This window comes from Miscanthus floridulus, chromosome 9 (genome assembly GCF_019320115.1).
Source record: "Miscanthus floridulus cultivar M001 chromosome 9, ASM1932011v1, whole genome shotgun sequence".
NCBI lineage: Eukaryota > Viridiplantae > Streptophyta > Magnoliopsida > Poales > Poaceae > Miscanthus > Miscanthus floridulus.
The window spans coordinates 119,686,228-119,694,640 of record NC_089588.1 but is presented as its reverse complement, the minus strand read 5'-3'; positions in this window follow the sequence as shown (position 1 = coordinate 119,694,640).

Sequence of the window (8,413 nt, the reverse complement as noted above, 5' to 3'; positions counted from 1 at the left end):
GATTAGAGGGAAAAAAATTAGATGCATACTGTATCCACCATGTTCCAGTGCATACCGCCCCTGATCTGCTGCCACGTGTCCAATCCAACTAATCAAATGCTCTTCATTTCCCCGTCCACCGATCGATCCATGATTGTCTTGCCTCATGTAGGCCCACGAAAGGCAGGCTGATGAGTGTCGGAGCCGACGTGGCCGTCGAGCTCCTGCTGCTGCTGGAACGCCGGTGATCGCCTGAGCACGGTCACCAGACACACTCACAACTCGCACGATGAACTGGAACTGAACACAAGTATTTCGCTGCACAACCGACTGCAGCCTTTTCGAGCGTTTTTCCATTGCTTATGTACAATGCAGATACATGGGCCAGAGCCCGTCCCCAGCCACCACACGATCGCTGCTCGATCCGGCTTTTGCGCCACGCCGAGCGACATGCACGACGACCATGCAGTGGCGGTGACCACGCACCCGACTTGCAGCGGCCACGCCCCGGACTGGGCACATCTCCGTCCAGGCTCGTGGTTCTACTGCGCTAACTAAACCAAATATGCAGTGCTTACAACTGGATTACATGAATGAAAATAGAAAGTGAAATGTAAACATGCTAATTCTAACAATGAGTGCTGTTAACCATCTCAAATCCAATATGATAACTTATAAACAATCTCAAATTAAAAACTTGTTGACTACAAAAAAAAATTTGATCTGGTTGAGCTCGTCAATTTTGATATGAAAACCTACCTTGATCAGACCTCATATGAACTTATGTTTCTTTATTGTCCAAAACAGCCTATTACTACAAGTTCAAGCCACGCATCGGTACTGTACGTGTCTACCACTGGCAGTGATATGCACTATCACTGGCGGAGAATGATAGTGTCTCCTATGCCAGTGTTGCATTTTGTAATCGATAACACAAGCGTGTATAACATAGAAACATTTATGGAGACAATGAGACGTCGACCCAGAATGACCCTGGCATGGTTTGTGGCAGACGCTGGGCTCCACCCGTATTCCCACGCGTCTGCGCACTGAGGCCACCCTTTGTCACAAGCTTCAAAATATATACAACTACATCAATGCCTTGAGCTTGGCCCTGACTCCATTCCAATGCTGGATCTACTACGTAGTGAGTACCTGGGGACAAAACTTAAAAAGGAGTACTCAGTTAAACTCTGTCACATAATAGACCAGAAGAGCATAATAATTACATCATCTCTATGAGAGCTCCAATTTCTTGTGCGTCCAGAATAAACTGAGGCGGATGCTAATGGTACTTCCTCATTGGGCATAACACAGAAAGTGAAACTGAGGCGGATGCGCCAATTTTATTCATGTATGTTCAATTTAACATTATATATATTTGGAGTTGGCTTGAGTAAATATCCGAATAGAAATCCGAATCCGAGACATCCGTTTTGTATTCGTATTTGAAAATATCCGAATCCGTATTCGTATTCGAATTAAAATGTGGTAAAAGGTGATACCCGGAACCGATTCCATGCGAATCCGATGTGTTTCCATGTCTATCCATACTCACGGCGCTCTCAAGATTAGTCAATGACTCTACTACTAATCTGCTTGGAGGGGATGCAGGTGATCCCTCTACCTTGTATTTTCTTTTCTTCAGTGCAGTAGAGATCAAACTGAAACAAAGGAAATTTTCAAATTCGAGCGAGCTGTAAAGAAAGATTTAAAGCCATATGTTTATAGTTCAACAACAGTGACTTGAAACTATTTTTTTTTTGAAAATCAAAGTTAATTGTTTCTGTTTCAGCTCAAAGAAAAATCTAGGTCAGTATTTTCCAACTGAAAATGCTTCAACTCACCAAGGTTGCCGTGGCAGGAGCTGCAGAGGAGTTGCATCGACGGTGTGCTAAGACACAGAGCGCGACCAGCGTGTTAGGCAGTGAGGCAGAGACTACCGTGATAAGGCGACTAGTAGCGCGCTGATGACGTGGCTAATAAGTTTGTAGAAGATGCGTCCACACTATTGCTCCTTTTAAAACCTTGTGCTGCTTTCCAAGACAACCAGCACCACGCAAGTCTTCACCTAACCCAAGAGGGCGATCTTATTATTGTAACCCCTCGTAAAGTTCCTGTATATATAACAGCAACTTGACGTATGATTGCTGCTTTTGAAAACCTTGTGATGGTTCCGCGAACACCGGCTGCTCGCAAGTCTCCTGATAGGGACCTAAAGATTTGTTAAAGCACGCTGATCCTGCAGCACGCCGCTCCGTGTATACGAACATGAATATGGAACTTGCATAGTATAAAAACGCAACTCTAGTACGACCTCGCTGTAGTAGTGTGTACTGTACGTACGTAGGTGCAGCTAAGGCTGCTTGTACCTATATTTTGTTTGCTAGATTAAAGGATGCTGAACTGCTGCAGTGTTTGGTTGCTTCATTGGCAGAGTAGCTTTTTTTAGCTTGGGTTGGTAGAGTGGAGTTTTGAAGATCATTTGGTAAAACAGCGTCTCGTGGTTGACAAAAATGGTAAAATGTCTACAATATCCTTATATTTTTTTTATTTTTTCTTTGACCTCCCTTTATTTGTTTATTTTCTTCCCTTATTTCTCCTCATCCTCTTCATCCGACTACCATGAATTTCTCGCATTTGTCTCTGCCGCAACACCCACATCTCTTTGATTCCGCCCCTCCTTGTCTGGAGGGACTTCTTCAACTCCTCTTCTTCCGACCCTACCTCGGCGTCCCTCCGTCCGCTCGTGCCTCCGCTCTCATCCATTCATCTCCAACATCGGTCCATATGTTTCTCCTCACCGCTCGTTTTGCCACCCCACCGCCGAGTATCCAACTCGCCCTGACAGTCCTGTCCCTCGCGACCCGTCGGAGCTCCACCTCGACAAGACTTCGCCCCGCCCACTACTCTGTGCATCACTCTGCCCTAGAGACTCTACCCTATTGTTGACGGTTGTTAACCTCAACTATAAACCATCATTTAGACTAAGGATGGCAACGGGTCGGGTTCGGATCGGGTGGAGTCTCCGTGCACCCAAAACCAAAACTCGAAATCGAAACCCAAATCCGCCCCTAAAACCGATTCGGGTGGAAATCCATCACCAAAACCAAACCCTCGGATACCCGAAACCCGAACGGATACCCAAAACCCGAATAGATACCCGAAACCCGCGGATATATATACACATATTCACATGTATAAACAAGAGGCAACAAATAATAAATATTTTCATGAGTCAACTTTAAATAAATTTAATAATCTAAGTAAACAAATTATTATTAGTATATTATAAAACATGAGTTTTAATTCCAAATGATTTATTTCGGATATCCATTGGATATCCACGGGTGGAAAACCAAACCCGAAACCGAACCCGATTGGTTTCGGGGCCCCGAACCCGAAAACCGTGGGTGAAAAACCATCCCCAAACTCGAACCCGCAGAACCCGAAACCCGCGGATATCCGCACCAAACCCGATCCGTTGCCATCCTTAATTTAGACCTGCAATTATCCTTAAAATCAATCACCAACATAGAAGTAGCGGTTTAAACTAGGTATTTCCACAAGTCTTGGTGAATATTTGTCTGCAGGAGGATTTATCTAGAAAATAGATTAAGTGGGCTATGCTATCTTAGCAAATCAAGTTTATCCACAACGAAACTGACTCCACTGGGCTCGAATGCACCGTCCAAGAGTTACCGCCAAATATCAATAGAGAAGGAGCCTAGGGGGGCCAAACAACCTATAGGTGGGGTCGACCGACCCCTATTCCCACCTTTCAACCTCCCGCGAGACGTGGACGTTCCACTGCCTCTAAGCATCAATCTTCACTATGCATTCAAGTCAGGTTCGGGATGGAGAGTCGAGATGAAGTCCGTGCCATGGATTCATAGGCCCACAGGATGCCGGGTGCACCCTATAAAACGACCCCAGACCCCTCTAGAAAGGCATTGGGTTCATTCCATTCCATTCAGAAGAGAATGAGCTCTCAGAGAACTAGAGTTTTAGCATAGCTTAGCTAAGATAGATTAAGTAGAGTCGGGCTTCTGCTCGTATTCTGGATCTAGTCACCGGAGACTTGGTATAGCCCTTGTATCTTTTATATTCATCCTATGATGACACTGATCTTCACTTATATTATGTTCTTAGTTATCAAGTTCATAGTTTGCTTTGATGATATGCTTAGGATAGTCGAAGTTATCATTATATCTATACATAAGATCACATAGCGCTTGACTCAGTGTTCGAACGGGTCGAGTAGCCAGACTTTGTGTAAGCGTGGTGCTTATGCATTGTTTTGCCTGTGGATGCACCCTCCATTCCGGGAAGTGTGGTAGATTGCATGGGTGACAGCCATTGTTGATTCTCTGTAGTCCACCCCCGTCTGTTAGGACTAGCAGGACCAGTGTCACGACTTAGTAAGTTATATTCTGCTATGCTACTCCTTAGAGATTTCTCTTATGTATTAGTATAGAGTTAATCTTTAGCTATTGCTGAGTATATAATATATCAATGATATGCTTTGACTTTGTAACTAGAATGATTTAGGAATCTATCTTCCTTGTATTTACTTAGACTAGCTATTGCTATCTTTTGGAGTCTCTCTTAGTGTTATGTTTATTATATATATCTATCTTTTGGTTTACCCCTATTTAGAAGAAGTGTTTAGTTTCTTGATACATCATAAGTATATGTTTATCAATCTCTTTCTTGTCCACCGCTCCTCCCTGTGGTAAAATATAAATAATGATACCTGGTATACTCCCGGTGATGTGCTACAAGTGGTATTCTAGTGCGCTTGCAGAATTCAGTATCTTGTAACTCATATTAAGAAATACCAACACCTGTCCGCCGCATTTTACGTACCTGGATGAAGGGTAGTTCGGGGAGAGCCCATGCACCCATTCGGAGGAGCGGGGTGAAGCCACTTTTTTGGGTTCCCTCACAATTTTGGCTGTAGATAGTGCGATTCACTGGAAGGAGCACATCCAGACCGAACGCTCCATTCCTCATTTGGTAGGCGAAGCCAGTGAAACCACCGTCAGAGTGGCTCTGAGAGCAGCTACCAAATAGGGGCTTAATGTTTGTCGCTTTTTCCTCAAGCTTGCATATTTTGCCTTATGACCCAACACTACGCCAGATTTGGATATTACTACCGGGTCTGAACCAAATATATGTGATTTAGGATTCTAACTCAAGACCTCGACATTCACGTTCTTTCAAGCATCCAAAGCAGCCGAACAATATGACACTTGTGATAATACAACAGCTACTATTCTTTTACGATTATTAAGTCCATTTTCGGCTCCTCAACACTTGACTTAGTCTAATTTTAACCCCAACTACAAAACCGCTGTTGTAGCATGGCTTCTGGCGGGTGGCGGAGGCCCCAGGGCAGCGGGGTGTCGCCAAGGCGTCTTCGAACGGGCGGAGACCGGGCGCTGACCAGGAGGTTTCTCGACCATGCTCGAGGGGTCATCACGGACTCCGCCGAGGCTAGGCACGCGCCCCGCCGACCACTCAGGCGGGCGTCTCCGGTATTACGGGCGGAGGCAGCCTTATCTCTAAACTAACCAAACAAACTGATTTTGCCCAAGTGTGCGCAGGTACTCAAGCGCGGGCGCTCGCGGAGGGCGCAAGCGCGCCAGCATGGCTCCCGCGCGGCCGGGCGGGGACCTACAGATGGGCTTCCTCGACTTCGGAGACGAAACTCTCCTCCGTCACCCCTCCCCCAAAGACTGGCCAAAGCGGGGGAATGGAATCCCGGCCTCCGGCCCGAAGACGGGGACCTTGACCTGTTCCAGCTGAAAAGCTGGGTTGTTTTTGCCCAAGGGCCAGTAGTTGGAGGCCATGATCTCCTCCACCAGATCGCGACCACCAGAGTAGCGGCATGCGGCCGCAAAAGCCCGATCACAGGCCTCCCGCGTCGGAGATCTAAACTAACCAAACAAACGATTTTGCCCAAGTGTGCGCAGGTACTCAAGCGCGGGCGCTCGCGGAGGGCGCAAGCACGCCAGCATGGCTCCCTGCGCGGCCGGGCGGGGACCTACAGATGATGTCTCCGCTTGGACCTGGCAACACCCCGCTGCCCGAGGCCTCCGCCACCCGCCAGAAGCCATGCTACAACAGTTCCCCCCTTTTGAGACCATGGTTCGCCAGAGCGTGCCGTGAGCTCAAAACGCCTTAGCCGAAGGCGTCCGCGGGGGCGGAGGCCACCTTCGGCGTCTTCGAACGAGACCCCGCTACTTCCCCCCTGGCCCTGCTCTGGCGTAGCCGTTGGTCTCGTCGAGAATAGCCATTGGGCGGCAAATGTCCGAGGCAACAGCGCGCCCCTGAACACGAAGGCCAGCGGCGAGAACCACGGCCCCCGCGCGGCTGGGCAGATACCCGCAGGGAACGTCTCCGACCGTCCGGCGGAGGCCCGCCAGGGGAGCGGCGCGCCGTGAGGGATGAAGGCCGGCACTGGGGAGCCAAGCCTTTGGGCCGAAGACCAGCTACAGTGGGCCGACCGCTCATGGAGGCCCATTGCTCAGAAACGGTGTGGCAGGACTGCCCCGCGAATAAAAGGCTAGTGGCAGAATATTCCAGGAATGTACTGTAGTAGTTGAGGGGCATTGTAATAAATTCTGTTATGTGGTAGTTGAGTCCTATAATTAGGGGACACATGTAACCATGGAGGGGGGTTGGTGGTGAATTAATGAAACCTTAACTTCTCGTACCATTCCCTTACTCTCCACTATTCCCCCTGTCCCTCGTACCCCAAGCCTCCGCCCGAGGCCGGCCGTCCGTCGGGTGGAGGCCTTGGTCTTCGCCACGCAGTTTGAAACCCCCAGTTTCAACAACCGCCTAGTTTTGTAACCTCAACTATCAAAACTGTTTAATTTTGACCCTAGGGTCATATCAAAACCACTCAGAGCCGCCTCTAGGGTTAAAATTGAATGATTTCAATAGTTGAAGTGCTAAAGTTAGACAAAGGCAAGAGTTAAGGGGTAAAAATGGACTAAATCAAGTAATTTAATTTTTTGATAGTTATAAAAACTTTTATATGTTAAATTTACTTATTGATAAATACTTATACGCACTAAAATATTTATCTATACTTTGATTTGTAACTAGAATGATTTAGGAATCTATCTTCCTTGTATTTACTTAGACTAGCTATTGCTATCTTTTGGAGTCTCTCTTAATGTTATGTTTATTATATATATCTATCTTTTGGTTTACCCCTATTTAGAATAAGTGTTTAGTTTCTTGATCCATCATAAGTATATGTTTATCAATCTCTTTCTTGCCACCACTCCTCCCTGTGGTAAAATATAAATAATGATACCTGGTATACTCCCGGTGAGGTGCTTCAGTGGTATTCTGTGCTGCTTGCAGAATTCATATCTTGTAACTCACAATAAGAAATACCAACACCTATCCTGCCGCATTTTACGTACCTGGATGAAGGGTAGTTCTGGGAGAGCCCATGCACCCATTCGGAGGAGCGGGGTGAAGCCACTTTTTTGGGTTCCCTCACAATTTTGGCTGTAGAGAGTGCGATTCACGTAAGGAGCACATCAGGCCCGAACGCTCCATTCCTCATTTGGTAGGCGAAGCCGTGAAACCACTGCAGAGTGGCTCTGAGAGCACTACCAAATAGGGGCTTAATGTTTGTCGCTTTTTCCTCAAGCTTGAATATTTTGCCTAATGACCCAACACTATGCCAGATTTGGATATTACTACCGGGTCTGAACCAAATATATGTGATTTAGGATTATAACTCAAGACCTTGACATTAACGTTCTTTCAAGCGTCCAAAGCAGCCGAACAATATGACACTTGTGATAATACAAGCAGATGCTATTCTTTTACGATTATTAAGTCCATTTTCGGCCCCTCAACACTTGACTTAGTCTAATTTTAACCCCAACTACAAAACCGCCTAGTTTTGTAACCTCAACTATCAAAATTGTTTAATTTTGACCCTAGGGTCATATCAAAACCACTCAGAGCCGCCTCTAGGGTTAAAATTGAATGATTTCAATAGTTGAAGTGCATAAAGTTAGACAAAGGCAAGAGTTAAGGGGTAAAAATGGACTAAATCAAGTAATTTAGTTTTTTGATAGTTATAAAAACTTTTATATGTTAAATTTACTTATTGATAAATACTTATACACACTAAAATATTTATCTATACTTTTTTGGATTTTTGTATATTAGATTCTTTTTTCTGAATATGAATCTGGATTTATTTAAAATATAATCTATATGTTTAAAGTTATCATATTTTGAATCTGAAATATTCATTGTTTGAACAACCTCAGATGAAGAAATGATCAAAGCTAAAGTTGTAGATCTTAATGAGGTATACAACTTTGTAGTTGATTACTATTTCAGTTGAAAATAAATTACGATCCCAAAATTCTGCTTGAGATTTTCATATTTT